The following is a 23,300-nucleotide window of genomic DNA, read 5'->3' on the forward strand; positions in this document are numbered from 1 at the left end:
TTCAAATTATAGCTAATATTTATTTAGTTCTAACAATATATTAGTAACTGTGATAAATGCTTTACAAATGTTATCTTATTTTTCTTTCCTTTTAACAACTCTGAAAGATAGACATTATTATTATTTTCAGGTAAACAGAAGGTAAATGATTTGTTTAGAGTCACACAACTAATAAGTCCTGAGACTAGCTTGGAATTCCGATCTTTCTGACCCCAAGTCTGGCACCCTATCCTCTGTACCAACTAACTACCCTTGTACTTGTGAGTTCTCCCCTTTTGGAGATGTTTAAGAAAATGCTAAGAGACCATTTGTTGGCGATGTTATATATGGAAGACAGGCAATGTCTGAGTAGGCCTAGATGGCTTCCAACATCCCTTCCAATTCTGAATCTTTACTTCTAAAAGGCTACAATGCAGGTTCTGACTGCTTATTTACTTGATTGCAGGAATTACCCCATCTATTCTTTTAAGTAATATAACAGTTATTAGCATATAGTAGATGTTTTATGAATGAATGTGAATAAATGAATTGGATACATATGACAAATTTAATCACCTTTGTCAATTATCTTCTCTAATTCTGCTATATAATGCCAAGAGTATCTAGGGTTCTTGAGCAAAATCAGTTCTGTCATGGAGGAAATACCATTTTAAAAGCCACACTGATTTAAATGTCTGAATCGTTCATCACATATTATAGGCTAATTATGGAATTGGTGACCTGAGCTAACCCAAGAATGACTTTTATATCAAAATTATATTATGGGCTATAAAACACAGTGGAACTAATAAGAGAACAGGTATGGATGGCTTTTATTTTTGTTGTTTCTACGTTCTGCAATAGATGACCCTCTAGATTTTCATGAATTCATCCTAGATTTCATGAATGGAAAGAAAGCCCTTTTTGAGAGGGTATGAAACTTCCTGGTTTTGAACTGTCCAGCCCTAGCAAAATGACTCCTCTCTCAATCAAGGAACAGAGTTCTTCTAAGAAGGGAGCTCTTGTAGATTGAAGAGGGAGAAGACCCTAGCCTACTCTGAAATGGCTCACTCAGCTGTGAGCTGATGAATGGCAGGATAATTGTTCCCAATTTGGAATCTCAATTAGCCTTGGTCTTATGACCCTTTGGAGAAATTGATGACCTAAAATTTAAAAGTCTTTAGCTTATTGAATTATTTCAAACAATAGAATATTAGAATTCGAAGGGCCCTAAAAAATCTTCTAATCTAATCCAGCGCTTTTTTTTTAAGTAATAAGGATTAAATGATTTACCTGGAGTCACAAGGCCCTGAGGTTAGATTTGAACTCAGGTACCCTTAGCTCCCAAGCTGGTGCACTATCTACCCCACTACCTAGTTGCCCCTTCTGCTCCCTCCCACCCCCCATACACACCATATCACTTTAGAGAGAAGAAAACTAAGAAAGCAGAGATCAGATGACACGCAAAATTGCTAGTAAGAGAAGCAGAATTTGAACCCAGGTTTTCTGATTCTAAGTCTGATGATCTTTCTATTAGAAATGTTCCCCATCTGAAAAAATGTGATTGAACCAAACAGTCTTTAAGGTAAAGCAGAATAATAATTCCAACAAAATGTAACAGGGCAGGGACCTTTTAAAGCTGTTTTTTCCAGGACCTTACACAGATTTGATGTGAATAATCCTAGACAACTCAACAAGTTTAAAAGATGAGGTTTTTGTTGGGACTGCCAATAAGTCTCTTGATAAAGATCAATTCACTGAATCTTGGTTTGGGGGGAGAATTTTGGTAGTGATCTGCTATTCTCTAAAAGATAAAGTGAAGAAATTCAAAGAAACTTAAGAAAAAATGAGTTAACTATGATTCACTTCCTAAAACAGCCAAATGCCTTGTCATGTAACTAGTGAGTTGAATAGATAGATGGATGAGATTCTCATTGTTCCTGATTACTTTGTAGGAAAACCACAGCTAATGAAAGAGAATCTGCAGGAAAAAATGGTGCTACTGAGAAAAATTGACATAAAGAAAAAAAAAATGGATTTGGAACCAGAGTGTTCCTATTTAAATCCTACCTATATAGCTTGCTACTTGTGTGATCTCAAGATCACTAATTGCTAAATTCTAAGAGTTTCAATGTCTTCATCTATAAAATAAATGGATTGAACTAGATGGGTCTAAGGTAATTTTCAGTTCTAAACCCATGGTCCTTTGACAAAAATGTGACATACTTAAGACACAAGAAATAAAGGTCCTATTCAACACCAAATCTATGATCCTGGCAGAGCAAGGTTGAATTAATTATAGGTGCCATCTCATGTGGAGCAGTTAGGTGGCACAGTGGATAGTGTTAGACATGGAGCCAGGAAGACTCCTCTTCTTGAGTTAAAATCCATGCTCATATACTGATTAAGTATGTGTCTGTGGAAAAGTCACTTAATCCTGTTTGCCTCAGTTTCCTCATTTGTAAAAAGAGCTAAAAAAAGGAAATGGAAAACCACTCCAATATCTTTGCCAAAAAACAACAATAACACAAAACAAAAACTCAAATGGAGTCCCAAAGAATCTGACGTGCCTGAAAATTGACTCAACAGCAAATCATGTCATGTGAATATTATTCTTAGAGCTACCATTCCTGATTCTGGTCAACCAGGTGGGGATTTTAAGGACCTGTTTCTGTCTATGTGTATCTCAAGAGTACTTTGAGATTATTGTCAATAGAGTCAAAAGAGCTAATGATTCAACAGATTATAAAAGAGAGTAAACTATGCAAATAAAGTGATGAAAATGTCTGTGCCCTTTGAACCAGAGACTCTATTACTAGTCTTTGCCCCATAGAAGCCATTGATAAGAAGAGTCCCTATATATACTTATTAACTGTGTGACCTTTAGGCAAAATCACTTCAATGATTCTCTTCTCAAATTCCTCTTCTTCATTTACCAAAATAATAATAATAATAATAATAATAATAATAATTAATGATAGGAATATCATGATCTCTAAAGTCTTTCTCCCTGTACCTGTAATTCTCTTTCTGCTTCATACAGGTCTTTTTCTTTGAGGCACTAATATCCATAGACTTTTCTCTGTCATCCCTATGTGCCTTCTTTCTTGGTATTCATTCCAAAAATCCATCAAAACTTTATAGGCATGCCCTTCAACTCCTCACATCTGCCCCAGGTTAATCAAAGTCCCATCCCACATACCAGAGGAGCCAGGAATTCTTTTCATCTGAGAAACTGCTGCTCCCTGAGAAAATGGTTGCTGTTTTCTTTCAAATCCATCTTATTTGGGACAATCTTTATCTCTAAGTAAGGCTATGGATTAAATTATGTGGAAACAGCACTTCAATAATCACTATACTTCATTGCAAAAAGACTAGTTCATGGCAAATTCAAAGCTCTGGAAGCAAGCAGTCTGGCTGAGGTGGGGAAATTATGTCTGCCTGCTGACTTAGGGTAGGGGGATGGGGAGTATTGCTCCAGCAGCATCAGAGCAATGATGGAGGATTTTAATTAGAAGGGACTTAGTGTGAAAACTAAGACCATTTGCTTCCAAGACTGACTCTGGAGGCTGGCAGACTAGGTTCTATATTTCATCTCAAGGTAAAATAGTTCCTGAGGGATAGATAAGATATGGTTGAGATTTCTATTTTAAATAAGATTTCACTTTCCCATTATGACCCTTTTGGAAAAATTCACCTTGGGATTCAACTTTGTATTTAGAACTTGAGAAAGATTTCCTTTAACCTATTATTTCTTATTTTGCTGTTGAGTCTATTTAGTTGTATCCGACTCTTGGTGACCCCATTTGGGGCTTTCTTGGCAAAGACATGGGAGCAGTTTGCCATTTCCTTCTCCAGCTCATTTCTTATATCCTGGCATAATTCAGATCATAGACTTAGAGTTGGAAGGGATCACTAGAGGCAAGCTTGTTCACCCCTCTCATTTTGCAAATGAAAAAACAGAAGTCTGAGAGTTAAAGGACTTACCCAAGATCCCACATATAGTACACATCAGAGATTAAGATATGAATTCAAGCTCTCTGACTCCAGAGCCAGTGTTCTCTACTTAATTCACAAAATCGAATTTCATTATTCCTGAATTATCAAAGAAAGATTTACATTTACATGGGATGACTGGAAAGGGCTAGGCTTACCCTTCCCCAACTATCCAGTCTACTTACTAAATTTTATTTAAATTATAAAATGTTAGAATATTGCATAATTAGAAATTATGTAATCTAAACTCCTTGATTTACTAATAGGAAAACAGACCCAGAGAAGTGACATGGCTTATCTAAAGTCATATAGCTAATAACTGTCACAATTGAAATGATGGGAACATGGGTTCCTTGGTTGCAAATCAAGATGGTAGTGGCAGTGGTAGTGATGGTGGGTGTGGTTTAGTTTGGTTTTAAACTAACCACTCCTCCTCCCTTTTTCCCACTCATAATCTTCATCCCCTTGAGTATAAAAATCAGTTTGGTTTCTAAGAGTTCCTTTTGAAAGTACATTAAATTATCTGGAAGTGATCATACCTTCAGCTATTGTCAGTTTGTTGAGACAATGTAACATATAGACTCAAAAGATGGAAAGCTGAGGTTCTGCACATGTTCTAGTTGACTGAATATAGGCAAGTCACAACTTTCCTGAGTCTCAGTTTCTTTAACTCTAAAATAGGTGTAACATTTATAGTTATCTACTTCTCAGGGTTGTTGTGAGGAAAGTACTTTGCAAACTTTTAAATGCTATTTAAATGTAAGGAGATGATTAATAATAACAATAATTAGCTAGTATAGCCCTAGGGATTAGTTGAAAGCCAACTAAGCCAACTAAGAGCAAGAGTTTCTCTTAGGAGAATTGAGGTCAGATGAGCATCAAGAAGGAAGAAATGGTCCAAGCAAGGGAGGAAGGATGAAATCAAATACCAATTTTTTTTCTACTTTATAATGTTGCAGGTAGGTTCTTTACCAATCATTTCTTTCAATGTAACTTACAAATTTCAATTTTTAGGACATGGGCTCTTTTCATGAAGAGTAATAACTTTCAATATTCTTTTAAAAATGCTAAATACTTTGTTTTCCTTTAGATGAATTGTCTCAGGGCCTTTCCCTGAGAGTTCACACAAAAGGAAAATTAAATGTAGCTAGGAAAGTAAAGGTAGACCACCATATATTGGAGTTGGTAATGGAATAAATAAGTCACTTAGGGTGAAGTGAATAAGGTTAGGTTCTACATCTGGTGAACAGAATATGGCTGTGCATCTACTTCAAATAATCTTTAGGCAACAGTGATGATTATAAAGGCCGTTTCAAGGCAGATATCAATGTCTGTTGGTGTCCAGGAGCAAGTCTACTTTCTAAATAGGCAGACAGCCTCATAACCTCTCAACGTATCATGGGAAAACACTCACTTTATTCCCTCTTACTGCTTGAAATTATCTCCCCTATCATCTGCCACAATTCTTAACATTTTAATGTGAGAGTTTCAATTCTTTGGCTTAAATGAACATCATTTTTTTAAAAGCACATATCATTTTGAGGAGAGAACACTACATTCCATCATTTTTAGACATTGACACTTTCCTGTGAATTTTCTTTCAAACCTCTGGGCTATATAAAGACACTGGGGACGAACTGGATAGGAAAAGGGAGTAGAGAGAAAAGGCATTACAGGAAAGAAAAGACCCTGTTAGAAATAGAAGGGGGTAAAAAATTAAAACTGATAATTTTGCAGAGGGGCATCTGAAGTCAGTCTTTTATCGTGCACAATTTCCCATATTCAATTGAAGCCATTGAGAAGAGTGGAAAAAGCACCAATCTGGGGCTGTGAATATGAGTTCTATAATCTAGGGTATACTTACAGTTATCGGTAGCTTTGGGCATGATATAATAACTTTCAGGGTCTCACTTTCCTTGTCTCTAGAACAAAGGAGTTGGATTTGACCGTTTCAAAAGGGCCCTTCTAGCTCAACTGTTCTCAGGTCCTGACTAATGTAAACTGTGATCTCAGAGAGTTATGGAGGTTAAAGTTGTATCAGGTCTCTGTGCATTGACAAGACAGGTGTAGTTCTTGGTGGGATATCAGACTTAGAAACCCATGTAATGATAGGGGCTCATGGTTAGCAGAGGTCACAGTGCTTATTTCAGGAATTCAAGCAGACAGGATGAGGGCTGAAGGAATCATACATTACTGAGAGCATTCACACAGAATCATTACTTTTCTCATATACTGCCTTATTGCTGCCTTGATGCTTGTATGACTGCTACTGCATAGCAGTAGGCAGGAATCTAAAACAAGCAGAAAATCCAGTGAGGCAATCAGAATCTTGGGAGGTACACTAGATACTGAGTCAAAAACTGGCTCAAACAGGAGCTTCTTATATTTTTCCTGCTAAGATAAAAGAGCTAATCACAAGTACTGGAATGCCCTGAGGTCATACCTGAGTCAAATAATAATTGCACTAAAGGAAAAGGATAAAGAGGGAGAAAACAGTTGATGGTGCATTTTGACTGAACAGAAATGAGCAAACTAAACAATGCAACTGGTCAAAAAGATATTTGTAAAAGCATTTTGCATCTAATGTTACTGGAGCTGCCATATAGCTACCAAATTATGACTAAAGAACACCTCTGTTCAAGAAGCTTCAACTCCCCATTGTCTTTAGAATCACATAGAAACTCCTTAGTAGACTTATAAAGGCCTTCAAATTCTGACTCTTCATTCTGACTTATTTTCAACCAAGATGGCCTCTTAGCTGGTCCTCAAGCACTACCCTCAAACTTTCTTCTCCATGCCCTTACATAAAGAGAATACTCCTCCCTACTTATCTCAGTCTCTAAAACCCTAACTTCATTCAAGTATCAAGTCAAACACCAATTCATTCAAGAAACCTTTTCTGACTCTCCCAATTATTAGTACCTCTTATCCCAATCATTATGTACTACATTTATTTTGTAAACTCCTTCAGAGCAGCAACAATCCTACTTTTCTATTTTTATCCATAGTGTCTAAGACATAGTAAATGCTTAATAAATGTCTGTTGACCACTTACAGCCAGTACAGTCTGGTACAATTTAGCATATGTATATGCAAGTCTTGGGATTAGGAAGACCTATTTGGTTCATAATATCTGTGTGATCATGGGCAATTCACTTAGTTATTCAGTGTCCTGAGCAACTTTCTAAGATAATGAATTACAGAAAAGTGTCAGGTTTACATCTAGGAGATTATCACCCTGGGAATTATCTATACCCATGAAAATGTGGATCCAACCAAACAAAAGTCCAAAACAACCCAACTACACAAGAATCCAAGTCAGGAATGGAGTGAGATCAACACTAATGGTCCCTCTTTTCCCGAGATGTAAATAGAAGAATGGGTCCACTGGCACCATAATTAACAGTGAAAGTCAACAGGCATCCCTTCCTTGAATAGACTCCCATTACCTCTCTGCCTCTTTTTTCATTTAAAATTACTCAAATATATGCATACCCTTTGACCCAACAGTGTTTCTACCGGGTTTCTACCGGGAATGTTGTTGTTCTATAAGAAATAATAAGCAGTCTGATTTCTGAAAAGGCTAATGAACTATGCTAAGTGAGCAGAACCAAGAGAACATTATCCACAATAACAGAATTATGTTATGATCAATTGTGATGGACTTGACTCTTTTCAACAGTGAGGCAATTCAAGGCATTCTAAGAGATTTGTGATGGAAAGTTCCATCCACCCATCCAGAGAAAGAACTATAAAGAACTATTCAGTATAAAGACTGAATGTGGATCAAAGTATATTTTTAACTTTTTTATGTTGTTGTTTGTTTGCTTGGTTTTTTTTCCCCTTTCTCATGTTTTTTTTTTTTTCCCCCTTTTGATCTGATTTTTTTTTATTTGCTCAGCATGACAAATATGGAAATATATTTAGAAGAATTGCAAACATTAACCTATATCAGATTGCCTACTGTCTTGGGAAGGGGGAAAGGGGACAGAGGGAGAAAATTATAAAACACAAGGTTTTGTGAAGGTGCCTATTGAAAATTATCTTTGCATGTATTTGGAAAAAATAAAATACAATTGAAAAATAAATAAATATTTTTAGAGGACAAAAAATCAAAAACTATTCAAATATCACTTTTGAACATGAAGTCTCCCCTTTCTTCTCCTTCCCCCTCCAAATATTATAGACTTCCCCCCAAAAAATTATCTTGTATGTATTTCATACACAATTATGTGTGCACAAATTATCTCCTCTGATAGAATTGTAGCCTTCCTAAGGATGAGAACTGTTTTGTTTTTGTCTTTGTATTTCCATCACCTGCATTGTTACTTGCATGTAGTCGGGTTTAATAAAAGTTTGTTGATTATCAGAGAGAGCTTGTGGTTGGTAACAGGAAGCAAGACTACAAATCAAAGGGCAGAAGTTATAGAAAAGAAGTCTGCACAAGAACTTCACTGAAACTACTCAAGTAGAGGCTGAATAAAATCACTTATCAAGAATGCTAAAGAGATCACTTCAGGCCTTGATGAGAGACAGATCAAATGACTACTTTTAGTCATATCCAATTTTAAAGTTCTATATAAGCCTAATCCCTATGTATTCTGGAAGCTTATACTTCCAAAAGTAATTAAAATGTAATGTCTGTGTCATTTCTACTGCTGAAATATCTGATTAATAACAACAAATATTGCTAGTCAATAATTTTGAGAGTTTCATTAGCAAAGGAAGCTTATTAGTAGCACTGTCCCATTTCCTATCAAAAAGAATAGTCATTTTACCTAAAAAAAATTCCCTAAACAAAAATGGCTCAGAAGATATCTTTTTTGCCAGAATCATAGCTAGGAATTCTGGAGCCTCAAGCTGATGCAGTAGAGCAAGGAAAAAGAGTACATCATAGTCTGAAGAATTATTCCAGAGCTGATTTTTCTCTAACAATAGGAGGAAAAGAAGCACCCCAACTTAGCAGCCTGAATCCCTCTTTGCCCAGGGGAGAAAATATGGTGTGATGCCCCTGAAAAATCCCTTCTTTTATGAGTAAATGTGATCCAGAGATGTATACTGCCCCCGGGGGGAACTAAATCACCTCAAATTAAGTCACTTTAAAGATTCCATATCCTTATGTGGAAAGTTATCCAAGGGATAGAACTGCCACCCATCACTTGTGTTAGTCTGTGCTGCCCCTCTCTCTGGGACTGTATTTGATCTTAAGGAACAGCATCACTTCAGCCATTTAGAAATATGGCCTATTTCTTAGGCCAAGAGCAATCTATCAGGGAACTAGAGTCTCCCTGTTCCTCCAAGCCTAATGCCTTATATTGTCACTTAGGACAACAGGCCCTTGTCTATCAAACTTAAAACCACTGAGGAAAGTTTATCTGGCAAGTGAACATCAATTTAGTGAGGAGATAGGAAGTATTCAAATCATAACAGCATATGCATAATGAATATAGAACTTTCAGTTCATAAAATCCCTTTGCCCTCTATTTCAGTACTCTGGGTCAATGGCCCAGGTTCCTTAACCTAGTTAGAGCACAAATAATAGCAAATAGGAACTCAAGAAAAAACATTAAGGAAAAACAAAATATAAGACAATCAGAAAATGTAAGTAAAAGAATAGTGATTTGAATGATTGCTTTATAACTCTCAGAGCATAAGGAATTTATTGAAAGCATCACTTCATGATTTAATGATACCCATAACAACCCTACTTTTTTCCATTTATATTTGTAATATGTATTTCCCCCCCAAGCATCTTTTAAAAATGTGAAATCTCCCCCTTCATTTCTTTCCTTCATCCTTCCTTTGCATAGTTATAGTTATCAGGTCACCTACAAGAACTCCAGCTTTCATCACAGAAAAAAAGCCTTTAACATAGTTTTCTGGCCAATTTCCTCACCCACTTAAAATCTAAAGCTTATAACATGGTAGAAATGAAAAGAAACACATTTCAAATAAAATACAATCCTCAAGTGAAATAGGATAGTAGAATTTAGAAAGGAAATTCAGAACTGGGAACTTTTCCCAAAGCATCCCCAGGTTATGTTTTAATAAGTAACAAAAGCACAAACAGTCACATTTGCATCCCTCATGCATTTATAGATAGGTGAAGTATAAAGAATTAAATTTAGCTTTAAGAAGTAATATCTGTTCTCCCTTCAGAGATGTAGCCATGAAAAGAAAACACCAAGAAGGAATGTATACAAAATCAATAAGCTTAAAGCAAAGGTTCTCACCCTTATTTATGGTGTGGCCCTTCCAGCAGATGGCTGAGGCCTAAGAACTCCTCAGAATATATTTTAAATGCAAAAAATAATAATAATAACATGCATAGGATTATGAAGGAAGCCAATTACATAATTCTCCAAATCTTTTCTTAAAAAACCAAATTCATAGACCACATTAAGAATCCTTAGCTATAAGAAAGTTTGCTGACCAAGAGAATGGTAAAATAGATCTTTAGAGCTTAAATTGGCTATAGTTTATTTAGTTAGTTGTCTTTCCCAAGGTAAACAACATACAAGAAAGCACACTGACTTTACCATTGTCATTTTCAGAATCCAAAAAGGGATCTGGATGGCCAGAAGTATTTCTAAGCTCTTCTAAATCTAACATCTCCATTTTTATCTTCTATTTTTCTGACATTCAGATGCTAGTGTCTAAAAGTACTGCCTCCATCCCTTTGAGCCCAACAGGAGTTTCCCTCATCTTCCACATGAGACAACTCAAGAAATAGAACAGTATAGAAAAGTTACCTGGCTGCTCAAATGTTGAGGGTGTTTGCAGGTTTTTTGCAAGTGGTTAAATCACAATTAGCGAGTCCACAGCTCTGGAGAGACCACCACTGGAAAGCCAAGGAAAGCCTAAAAGCAGAAACCTTGCTCTTCTGGATGATTACTTGTGGAGCCAGGCTGATGGGCAGTGGTTCAGGGACTTATAATGTTCTCCAGTAACCTCCAAAAAAGTCTCTTTGATGACTGCAAGCTCAGCAGGCACAAATGCCCCAACCAGTGCTCTGTTTTGAAACTAAGCAGGAGGAGGAAGGCTCTTTTAATCAAATAATAACCAGCCCGAGATAAGATATGATAACTCTCTCTAGTTGGGCCAATCACAATTGCCCTTCCACCAGGAAGAACAAACAAGTCCAAAGCTTCTGGAATGAATATCAAGGCTTGTTATTATTTAATGATGCAGCAGATGGTGTCTTCTTTACCTCTTCTTGGCCTGGCCTGGTGGCAAGATTTCTGGGGCAAATACTAGTATCTATTCCCATCCCCCTCCAGGCTGGAAGGAGTTCCAACTCTAGTAGTCAAAGTCTCATGCTTCATACTGTCACATGGGATAACATACATTTGCCTATCAAAATCAAGCCCATCAGAGGAAAGAGAGTTACTGCTAACTGCTAAATTCATGCTGTTCATTACTTTAGCGAGATAATAGTGTTCAAATCATGACAGCATAAGCATAGGAAATACTAGACTTCAGTTTATATCATTCCATTACCCTGCCACTGAAAAGTTGAGTACAAAATTAATCTTCTTTCCCACAGACTTTCAGAGATATTAAAACTTCACTTAAAATTAATTGTTAAATGGCAGACTTTAAACTTCCCTAAAGGCTATATTTTATATTTATATCTGGGTTTTCTACTTGCAAAGCATATTCACATATATTGTTTTATTCATTCCATAGAAGTCAGGCAGGAAAAATGAAGCATGCTACCTACAAAAGTGCAGGAAAAGACATATTATTTGTGTACTTGGAAAATAAGTGGATTTGTTTTGATATACTATGCTAATTGGTAATAAGAATTGTTTTCCTCTCATTTTATTTGGAGAGAGGGGTTAGAGAAAGGAGAAAGCTAGAGAAAAGAGAAGGAAAAATTGTCATTGAAACAGCTGAAAAATATTCAGAAGGAAACAGAAGGAAATTTAAGAGGAAACAAATAAACAGAATAGCTTTGAAAGTAAAATGTTGAATTTATTTTATATTTTTAAAAGAAAGCTGTATATGTGTATGTATTCAGATTTCATATATAATGTTTCTCTTTTATCTGGAAAAATTCTCTTTTTGTTGTTCTTTAATTATTTTTAATTTTATTTTATTTTTATTTAAAGAATCATGGCAGGCAGATCAAGTGCCATTATTCTTATTTGACAGATGATCAAATGGAGATTTTACTTGCCTTAAATCATACTGATTATAATTTACTGAGCTGTAATTGGAGCCAAAGTTTCTTAATCCTAAATTATGACTCTAAATTCTGTATGTGCTACTTAACATTCCTAAATATGCTAGCATACACAGGCATACCACACAATCTATGAATATTTATGTTTAAAATTTAGTGTTCTTTCAATTAAATTTGATTGAACTAATTTCAACAAATATCTATTGAGTGTTTTCTATATGTGAGTCTATTTTCCCCAAGGACCAAGGTAGGTGGTAGAAAAGGAAGTTTGCTCTATTATTGAGAAAAATATTTTTCTGCTATAGTTTTGTTAAATCTTTTCAGCAAATATCCCTAAATATTATTGCAGTGCCAGTTATTGGATCAATTACTGATATAGAATGGAATAACCACCGACTTGTAATGTTCTCTCTAAAATATCATGTTCTCTGTGGAGGTTTTCTTGAGGTCTCTGGAAGCAGCCTTCATTTCAGTTCAGTAATCACCACAGGAGTAGCCAGGGGTTAAAGTCCAAATCCTTTATTATCACTTTCAAAGTCTTGTCTCCTTTCCTGGGGCCCAATTAGCTTTCTAAAAGGCCTATTTCCCTCTTTGGCTCTGAGAGCTTGAGCTCCCTCCTGTCTTCTCTGACTTCTGAATTTCCCAAATCCAAAGGTTTGTGCTTCAGTCTCCAAAGGTGGACAATGGAATGGATCTGTCTCAGCCTCCTACAGCTTCTAATGCCCTTGTCTTTTTTAGCCCTGAGAGCTTCTTGCTTATATGCTCTACACTGAGTATAAATCAATCATTATATCACTAGGAAACCATTATTTGTTGTAGAATTTAATCAATGCTAAACTAGATTTAACCATTGTCTCCTCAATTCCACTTAGTACCTAGTTTCAAGTTCTGGCCCATAACATCCACTAATAAAACTGGAAATTTGGACTCTAATTAGAATTGATATTTAAAAAAAAAAAACAAAAAAATTAGTCCACCTGAATATTCTTTTACCTGCCTAATACTGGCCTCCAGTCTGTTCCATTAAAGGTGTGATCCTCCTCTCCAACCCAACAACCAATACAGAAAGATTTTTCATAAGTATTTATTGTAGTTTTATGTCTTTTTCTTTCTTCCTCCCTTTTGTCTCCCCTCTTCATTTCTCCTTCATCCCCAAAAGTGATATGTAATAAATAAGGGAGTGGAAACACCCTCTTTCAAAGAACCTTTCAAAGAAGTTTCTACCTATTCAAAAGCAAAAGCACAAAATGAAGTTATCTCAGTTCTGAAGAACTGAAATATCCAATCAGTTCCCTCTCACTCAAAGTAAGGGTGGATTCTCAGTCCACATCAGTCAGAATTGAAGCAAAGTGAATTTGAAGAAATCTAAGGATTAAAATGAGAAAACTTTGCTTAGAGACAGAGTTAGTGTGATTTAAGGGACAGTGTGGTAAAAGGAAAATGGCTCCTCCCAATTCTCCAGTGACACCTTCCCCATACAGCCTGAACATTTTATTTTGTCATCCTTTCTCAAATGCCACCATGAAAAGAATCATTTGGGCTAAATTCCTCTTTTAAAATATACCCTTATCTTTCATCTCCACAATTTTAGAGATTATCAGTCATTCCCATCTGTGAATGAGTTAGATCACATTGTTTCCCTCCAGAGATCATAGGAAAAGAATAATAACTTACAACTTGCATAGAACTTTGGTTCCATCCAAATTTCACTAAGTCCTACCAACATTCTTGTAATGAGTAATAAAGATATTGTCTTCATTTTAGATATGAGGAAGTTGAATTTCACAGGGGATTAATTATTAACTCTCTAGAGGATTCACAAATAACCACATATATGCACACACACACACACACACACACATACACACACAGACACACACACACACATATATTTTGGGGGGATGCATGCATGCAGGTCCAATTTCTCCCTTGAACTTTAGTTTCACATCACCAACTAGCTTCCGAACATTTCAAACTAGGTGTTTAAAGATATTACAAACAACTTTTCCAAGAGAGAACTAATTATCGTTCCCTTCAAAACACTTCTCTTGGAAATTTCCTGTTTCTGCTGAAGAACCCATTAGTCTTCTAGTCTCATGGATTTGTAATTTCAGTGTTATACATATTTCCTAACTCTAGTAAATTACCAAATCTCACCAGTTCTACCTATACAATATAACTTAACACTGACCCATTCTGTCTACTCACCTATAACTGCTCACCAAAATGATTGTACTATCTTCATTATTCTCCTTGCCTCGAATCTTTCTTTTTTTTTTAAATTTATTTTATTTTTTAAAAAGAATAGGGTAAAAAAAAAACAGAAAAGGAAAATAAAACAAAACAAAACAGAAGATTGCCATGTACACATGCAGAACATCAGGGAGGATTCCAATTATATAACAATAAACTAGCAGTTCAAAAAAGGCTATATAATAGTAAAATAATTTATACTCATTAGTGTGCATCTTTTCTTTGCTTCCTTGTAGATTATTCTTTTGTTATCTGCTGCACACTTTTTTTACTTTATACTTTTTTTCCCTTCATCCCCCCATCTTCTCTAAGCAGGTTATAATTAAGCAATGATATACTAATTTATATATATCTAGATATACACATACACATACACATATATCTATACATATATATTCACACCCACCCACAGACTTACACATATATACATATACCTGCATAAACACATACATAGAGCAGCATGCATACATATCTATATGTACTCAGATGTACATGCATATATATATATTTATTTGTATATTATATATAAACATATATGTATATAAACATATGCATTACCCATAAGCAAACATGGATCTAAAACAATATTAGTATAGCTGTATAAATCTCCCCTCACCATGAATCCCTCCCTTGTCTTTTTCTCTTGATCCTTTAGTTCCCCTTCTACTCATTCCCCCTCTCTTAGTGTTGCCTATTTAACCCATTCCTGATGTGAGTAGCTTTTCAGAACTACAAACCCTTCTCCCCCTTGTAATGCCTCTGTCTATTCTTCTTTTACATTTCATTTGTATAACATCATTCATATTTTTACCTTTTCTGTGTATTTTTTTTAAAGAATCAGATCATACTCAACTCTGTCTCAATCTTTCTTTTGAGCTATCCAACTGTTGATGTCACTCTTAAACATGTGGTATATATTTCCATGTATAAGACAAACAATATGTCCATATTAAATTCCTTGAAATTAAATTCTTTGATATAGGCTCTTATGTTTTCTATTGAGTTTGGTTTTGATTGAAAGTCCTGAAAATCTTCAAGTTTGTTAAATGTCCCTTTTTTCATGCAGTACTGTGAATAATATTGCTAGATATGACATTTTTGATCATAGTCCTAGTTCTTTTGATTGATGGTATATGTGATACCAGGACCTGTGGTCTTTTATTGGGGTAGAACAGGGGTCCCTATTTGATGTTTCTGCAATCTAGCCTAAAGGTTATACTTCACATGGGTTAATTCTTCAGATCTTCTTGGGTTGTACCAGGAGGACCCCTGTTCTACTCCAAGTCTTCTTGATTTTTCACCAATATTATGTTTGCCCTGAGGTGCAAATTTGCTCCAATTATGGGGAAAATCTGGAGAGCTTGAAATTTACTAACCTATTCTGACCAAGTTCTCAGAATCCTTCCTTGCCTCAACTCTTTCTATTCCAATCCATCTTCCACATGAGTTTCCTTAAGTGCATAATTTGTTTCCAGAAAGGGATTAACCTTATTGAATAAAAAGAGGAAGATCCTTAGGACAGGGATCACAGTGTACCAGAGTAAAACAAAGGACATAGGGTATCTCAGCTAAAAGGACCACCTGGACTTCAGTGCAATATTTTGCTGAAGTCAGAAGCATTGACTGAGCACCAATTGTACCAAGGGAATTACTAGGGAAGAAGAAAGCACAGTCCCTTTCTAGCACAAGGTTATAATTCACTGGGGGAGAAAGAACAAGCTATAAGTACACAAAAGACAGAAAGATACAAACAGCCTGTAACAAATGTCTCCCTATTCAATTCTGATTGCTCAGTGTAGAGAGCTTAGGAAACTTGGAGACCACCATGGGCTGGATGAAATGCCTAGGACTAAACACAGGGCTCTGGCAGGAGTTTCATCTACATTTATCCATCTAAGAGGACCAAGACAAGGACTGTGTGAGAATCTAGCTAGATATACCAACCATTAATCTAGCTTGGAGAGATAGTAGCTGTACCAGATTAACATGTTATTAAACATGGTATTTAAAAGGGTATTAAAGTTTACACAGTGTTCTTCATTTTGTGGAGCCTTTTATACTTATTACAAGGATCTTGTCTACTCTATAGTACAAAAATAAAATCTTCCCTCCTAACTTTAGTGGCCATGTTGCCCTCAACTGCCTCTGCAATCACTGAGAAAGCCCACTGTTCATTAGGCTTGAACCAAATAGATTTGCTAAGGCAACAGAAGCTTACCTAATCTTTTCTTCTCCATTTCTTACTAATATTTATCTCTACATCCCTTCAATTGTATTTCCAACAGGGCCAAATCATAAATGCTTATTAAATAAATGAATAAAACACATGCTTTTGTATAAGTGGTTTCAATTGTTCCCTTATATATGCATGCATACACATATGTTCATTTCATGATATGTATATATGCACACACATGTAAGGACACATATAAATATGATATGATATTTATATGAGATCAGATAAAAGGGGTTTGTATATATACATTTTTGCATACTATTCATATATGTATTCACATATTTATATATTCATGCATACTCTAAGTCTATGTTTTTGTATGCAAACATACATACAAATATACAAACATGCAAACACATCTGGGGTATGTGAGATGTCATCTCTTACTATTAGACAGTAAAAGTCCCTTTATAACAAGGATTATATCTTATCTAATCATCATTTCCCAGAGTGCATTGTACATTGGCCTTTGTTGGATCCAGGTATTCATCAGTTTGGGAAGCCTTTGCCATGCCTTTTCCTATTATAAAATTTTAGTCTGCAACTTTCCATAAATCCTTTATTAAAAAATTCATCTAACATGGTAAAGTTCCAATTATAATACAAAATGTCTTATTATTCTTTCTTTAAGTAAGTATGGAATATAATTCTTGACAATGAAAATAATATAAAATACTAACAAATTGTTCCATTTTGCATCTATTTGTTGTTTTCCTTCCAATTTCATCTGTAATGCTGGTGGGATGATAGTTTGCTTGGATCACATACAAAAACTCTGCATCTGCAACTTTGCCAGGTTTCAACTCCACAGAATAAACTGCTCCTCCCAGGAAAAAACTCATCATTTCTAATTCCATCACCACCCAAGCTTTGGATACCACCTTCTTCAATTTCCCTGATTGGAGACCTAGAGGATAGAGCACTAAACGTTTTTCTTAGCCTTTAGAGGGGAAAACTTGACTTCTATTTTACTCCACTTTGAATCTGGAGCTCTGTTTGATTTCAACTCTCCTTGAATCAGGTACTCCCTAAATTGCTCCCCCATTTTTAAGCTTCTTTAAGTGCTATAGTAAGTGCTGTATTCTCTATTATATATACACATATGTGTATATATAATAATATATAATATAACACACATATATAATATATATTATATTATATTATACTGCAAAATCCTTGAGAGCAAGTTATGTTTATCTTTAATGTTTCTTATTTGTGCCCCATTGCTTCACATAGGCACATAATAAATGTTTATCGATTAAATTTTTACTTTTCTCCGATGGCATTTCTTGTATTCTTCTATCATCATCTTTCAAAATGTTTTATAAATGAGATTATGTTCCAAAGTTATGCAGTCCTTGAAATTCATGCCTTCATTTTACAAAGAGATTAAATGTTTAGTGACTGAGATAGTTTCTGAGTTCTTCTACCATCATGTTGGTGGCAATTATTTTTGCATTAGTTAAAGTTTTTTTGGATAGCAATGTTGTATATTGCACAGAGAATCAGTTTTGGAGTAAAAATTATCTATTTTACTTGTGCTTTGACTCATAATGGCTACATGAATCATAATGGCTGCATGAGCATGTTATTTAATTTCTTAGGATACTAGGAAGCCAACTGTAAGTCACAAAAGAATCAACATCAATGAAAAGTGTTTCCATACATGAATTACCCCCAAAAAAATCTTAAGAAATGTTTTTGCCATCATTAAGTTGTTAAAACAAAGTGGATTTTAAGTTCTATTATGTTTTTCTGTCTTTATTGTGTCTTCCAAATAAATAATAATTTAATCTTTATTCTAATAATTTTATGATCTGACCACAGATTAGCAGCTAATATTGAAGTTACTTCTATGGATATTAGGGTTTACTTTATTCATCTATCTCTAACTTGTAACCCATGGCCCAGATACCTCCAAAGATTCTAAAATAATATAGACTACTTCTTACTCTGAGGGCTAGCCACAAAGGGTAGTTCCTTTTTTTTTTTCTTTTTGATCATCATCCTCAATCAAAATATCAACCACAATCAAACTCTGAGAATATTTTCTTTATTTTTTATTTAGCTTTTTATTTACAAGATATACTGCTCTATTGGAACTGATTTGATTCATCTCATTGTTGGACAGACCCACGCCCATCAGAATTGATCATCATATAGTATTGTTGTTGAAGTGTATAATGATCTCCTGGTTCTGCTCATTTCACTCAGCATCAATTCATGTAAGTCTCTCCAGGCCTTTCTGAAATCATTCTGCTGGTCATTTCTTACAGAACAGTAATATTCCATAATATTCATATACCACAATGTATTCAGGCATTCTTCAATTGATGGGCATCCACTCAGTTTCCAGTTTCTGGCCACTACAAAGAGGGCTGCCACAAACATTCTTGCACATACAGGTCCCTTTCCCTTCTTTAAGATCTCTTTGGGATATAAGCCCAGTAGTAACACTGCTGGATCAAAGGGTATATACAGTTTGATAACTTTTTGAGCATAGTTCCAAATTGATCTCCAGAATGGCTGGATGTATTCACAACTCCACCAACAATGTATCAGTATTCCTGTTTTCCCACATCCCCTTCAACATTCCACATTATCTTTCCCTATCATTCTAGCCAATCTGACAGGTGTGTAGTGGTATCTCAGGATTGTCTTAATTTGCATTTCTCTGATTAATAATGACTTGGAGCATGTTTTCATATGGCTAGAAATAGTTTCAATTTCTTCATCTGCGAATTGTCTATTCATATCCTTTGACCATTTATCAATTGGAGAATGGCTTAATTTCTTATAAATTAAAGTCAATTCTCTATATATTTTAGAAATGAGGCCTTTATCAGAACCTTTAACTGTAAAAATGTTTTCTCAGTCTATTGCATCCCTTCTAAGCTTGTCTGCATTAGTTTTGTTTGTACAAAAACTTTTCAATTTGATATAATCAAAATTTTCTATTTTGTGATCAATAATGATCTCTAGTTCTTCTTTGGTCATAAATTCCTTCCTCCTCCATAGGTCTGAGAGGTAAACTATCTTATGTTCTTCTACTTTATAATCTCTGAGAATATTTTCAAAATAAAGCTTAGATATAGTTTATATCTAGGTTTCTCAAAATGTGGATAACAAAGTCCCTTAATTCTTATATAGACATTTGATGTATTAAAAACATGAATATGAGAAAACTTTTATCTCATCTCACAGAAAATGCATGAGATTTAAAGGACTCATAGGATCTCATGAACAGATAGAACATAATATACTCAAATAGTTCATTAGACTTTCTCAAATTAGAGAAAAATTTAGAGGGGCTACATAATGAATTGTTTCCCTTCACATTAGACCTGCACTGAGGGAGTAACAGTAGTAAGGAGGATTAGCTAAATCCAGATCTCTTGACCTCTCATTGTATAGTCCTATGGGGACCATGTTGTGAAGTGTGTGAGAGTCATGCTTCATAGTTTGAAAGAATACAAAGAAATTCTCTTAAAGGCACAAAAGAGTTCATTTACACCATAGCTAACAGACTAGTCTCCAAAGGAAGTCTAGCAAATTAGAAATAATTCAGAAGAGTTTTATATATTGAAAATTTGGGGCTTAGCTAGCAGGCTAACAGACTACAAGGTTGTAAATTATGAAGGAGAGTAAGGAGGAGTCAGGTAAAGAGACAGGGTGCCTTTTCATCCAGGTATGAAGACAGGATATCTTTTAGCAAGGCATTGTCAATCAAACAACTTGAGGTTGTTGCAGAGGACAAATAAAGAGCAACAGATAAGATGTTTTGTTGCTCCACATTCCTTAGGTATATAGTATTGAGTAGACCCTTACCTCCGACTCATTGATTGAATATATTCTTGCTTCACCAAGAAAAATTCTATCGCCTCTGTTTCCTCATTTTTAAAATTATATTTAGAAGGAAATGGCTATCCACTCTAGTATTTTTACCAAGAAAACCCCAAAGAGTGTCATGAAGAGTCAGACACAATGATCTTTTAGCAGACTAGTAACATTCTTTTGTCTGGTAAATTTATATTTAATACACATTGCTTTTATGAATCATACTGGGAGATAAAAATCAAAGCAAAAGGGAAAAATCATGAGAGAAAAAAATCTAGAAAAAAGAAATGAACATAGCACATGTTGATTTACATTAGTTTTCCATAGTTCTCTCTCTGGATATAGATTGCATTTTCTGTCCAAAGTCTTTTTGGATTGCTTTAGATCACTGAACCTCTGAGAAGAATGATGTCTTTCATAGTTGATCATCACACATTCTTGCTGTTATTGTGTACAACGTATTCCTAGTTCTACCTGTTTGCTCAGCATCAGTTCATGTAAATCTTTCCAAGCCTTTCTAAAATAAGCTTGTTCATCATTTTTATAGAACAATAATATTCCATTGTCTTCATATACCACAAGTCATTCAGCCATTCCCCAATTAATGGATATCTACTCATTTTTCCAATTCTTTGCTACCACAAAAAGAACTACTATAAACATTTTTTGCATATATGACTCCTTTTCCTTCCTTATTGATTTCCTTGGGATATAGACCCAATAATAGCACTATTGGCTCAAAGAGTATGCACAGTTTTATAGCCCTTTGGTCATAGTTTCAAATTACTCTCCAGAATGGTTGAATCATTTCACAACTCCACCAACAATCAATGTATGAGTGTCCTAGTTTTCCCACAGTGATTTATTCTTAAACTCAATAGCTTTCTCTTTCTTGGGAGCTTCATGAATTTAAGAACTGTGTAACTTGATGTAACTTACAAAGTAACTTATAACAAGAAAAGTCTACTCTCAGGATCTCTTCTCTCAGGCAATGTGCAAACACATGTCCTCTATTACTATGTGCTTCTATTGGTAATCAGTACCATAGCTACTGCTATATCTTGGGTAAGAAGGAAAAATCTGTTCTCAGGAAATCTAATCTTTAAATGATTATTGACTGACTGATTATTTTCAGAATAGGAAATAAGGGCAGAAGGAAGCTAGGAATTTGTAGTCCGTGAACTCCTCTCTCAGTACACATAAGCAAGTATCAGAAGCTAGACATGTTTTTTGTCCACAACCATATACTATTCCTGAGGGATGAGACATTGTACATGAGCATAGGATTCCTTCTTCTCTGCCCCATGACACAAGTCTACTCTGTTTAGCTCCTGTCTCTCAGTCTCTGGACTGTGTATAGAAAATCGCGTTTAAAAAAGCCAAGCCAACTTGTTTTTATATAACTCAATAATATACACTAATTCTTCCTAACAAATCTGGCCCTTCAGCCCTTTTTGTAGGGGTTAGAAACTGGAAAATGAATGGATGCTCATCAATTGGAGAATGGTTGGGAAAATTGTGGTATATGAATGTTATGGAATATTATTGTTCTGTAAGAAATGACCAGCAGGATGAATACAGAGAAGTTTGGAGAGACTTACATGAACTGATGCTGAGTGAAATGAGCAGAACCAGGAGATCATTATACACTTCAACAACAATACTTTATGAGGACGTCCTCTGAGGGAAGTGGATATCTTCAACATAGAGAAGATCTAATTCAGTTCCAATTGATCAATGATGGACAGAATCAGCTATACCCAGAGAAGAAACATTGGGAAATGAGTATGAACTGTTTGCATTTTTGTTTTTCTTCCCAGGTTATTTTTACCTTCTGAATCTAATTCTTCCTGTACAATACAAAATTCGGTTCTGTACACATATATTGTATCTAGGATATACTATAACATATTTAACATGTATGAGACTGCCTGCCATCTAGGAGAGGGAGTGGAGGGTAGAAGGGAAAAATTCAGAACAGAAGTGAGTGCAAGGGATAATGTAAAAAATTACCCATGCATATATACTGTCAAAAAAAAGTTATAAATATAAAATTAATTTAAAAAACAAAAAAAATCTAGCCCTTCTCTGCTTCAGTCAGTCAGACTTCAGAAGAAAATAGAATACTCTTCAACTTCTCCTTACATCATGACATGGAACTGTGAGACATCTAAAACATAAGCTATTAGCTTCCATGTTTTCCAACATTAATTATTGTTGTTCAATTGTATTAGACTCTTCTTGAGCCTTCATGAGCTCTTGGCAAAGACACAAGAATAGATTTCCATTTCCTTCAACAGGTTATTTCACATATGAGGAAACTGAGGGAAACAGAGTTAAATGACTGGCCCAAGATCACATAAATAGTATGTGTCTAAGGATGGATTTGAACCCAAGAAGATATCTTCTTGACTCCAGACCTGGTACTCTATCCACTATGACATCTCAATGCTTTAACATTATTTTTACCATCTTTCTTTATGCCTACTTTTACATTGAAATGACTAGTTAACCAGATATATATATATATATATATATATATATATATATATATATATGTATATATATATATATATATATATATATATATATATTGATTTGGTTTGGAAGAACTTGTCAAGTCCTTCACATTATTTGTCTATTTCTTCTTCCTCATAAAGAAAAATTCTTTATGAAAAATCAATAATTATCTCCATAGTGAACTGTTTGCTGCTGTTCTAATAAGCACAGATATTCTAATAAGCACATTAAATCTATGAGATTAGTTTTTTAAATGTGCCTTTCAGCATAGGATGAAATCAACTTTACTAA

The 23,300-nt window shown here is 34.9% G+C and overlaps 1 protein-coding gene across 3 annotated transcripts in view; it reads right to left on the minus strand.

Annotated features, from left to right (window-relative positions):
• The window catches only part of GPAM (glycerol-3-phosphate acyltransferase, mitochondrial), a 100,931-nt gene that overhangs the window by 61,023 nt on the left and 16,608 nt on the right, over positions 1 to 23,300 (minus strand). For 2 of the 3 annotated variants that reach the window (XM_074295594.1, XM_074295596.1), the window contains exon 1: positions 10,728 to 11,004. The exons of the other annotated variant lie outside the window; for it this stretch is intronic. The gene's annotated coding sequence lies outside the window, so the exon portion shown is untranslated. Of the gene's footprint in view, positions 1 to 10,727; positions 11,005 to 23,300 lie in introns of those variants that run through there. 3 annotated transcript variants of the gene reach the window in all.

Source organism: Sminthopsis crassicaudata, chromosome 2, assembly GCF_048593235.1.
Source record: "Sminthopsis crassicaudata isolate SCR6 chromosome 2, ASM4859323v1, whole genome shotgun sequence".
NCBI lineage: Eukaryota > Metazoa > Chordata > Mammalia > Dasyuromorphia > Dasyuridae > Sminthopsis > Sminthopsis crassicaudata.